Raw genomic sequence first — 747 nt, forward strand, 5'->3', positions numbered from 1 at the left:
TTGTCCAGCGTGAACAATCGCTTTGGAACGAGAGGGCTGTGCCCTAGTGGGTTTGAACCACTTTTCTATCGCTTGTGAAGCGAGTGTTCAACCGCTGAGCTGTTGTCGACGACTCGAATGAGTCAAGAGCATTGCTCTAAGCGGTTTGCAGCTCTTGGAGTAGGCGCGGAGCGCGAGCGTAGGTCTGAGACCGCTTGAGAGCAAGATGCGCGCTGCGCTTGGAGCATTGGGCCGTGGGCCGACGACGAGAAGTTGGGCATCAACGATGCGTAGGCGTTTGTGAGCTCACGGAGCTGTACAACGCTGGTGTGAGGTGTAGTAACCTCCGCCGTCTTAACAAGACGTGACCTCGCTGAGGAGAGTTTCGAGAACGGAATGTTCTCATCTTAGTGGGGGAGAGTGTAACGGGGTTACATGGTGTGGAGCACACAGGGGTACGAAGTACCCGGAGAGTTAACAAACTCTCAGTACATAAGTTGCAGAGTTAACAAGGTCTCTCAGTACGTTGGCTGAAAGCCACACGTTATGCATTTGATTAGGTTTAACTATGCTAGATAGTTAAAGAGATACATTTACCCCTAGGCGGCTTGGCCGCAATAATAGTAAATAAAACACTTCTGGTTTTGAAGCATAAAAGTTAAGGTGTTAACTTTGAGCCCTGGTCTTGGGCTGTAAGTGTCCTTTGGATAAGGAACTTAGTATTAGTGACTCTTTGAGTCGAACGTCTTCCTCTGACGCTAAAGCTAC

Source organism: Phytophthora infestans, genomic scaffold, assembly GCF_000142945.1.
Source record: "Phytophthora infestans T30-4 supercont1.45 genomic scaffold, whole genome shotgun sequence".
In the NCBI taxonomy this organism is placed as follows: domain Eukaryota; phylum Oomycota; class Peronosporomycetes; order Peronosporales; family Peronosporaceae; genus Phytophthora; species Phytophthora infestans.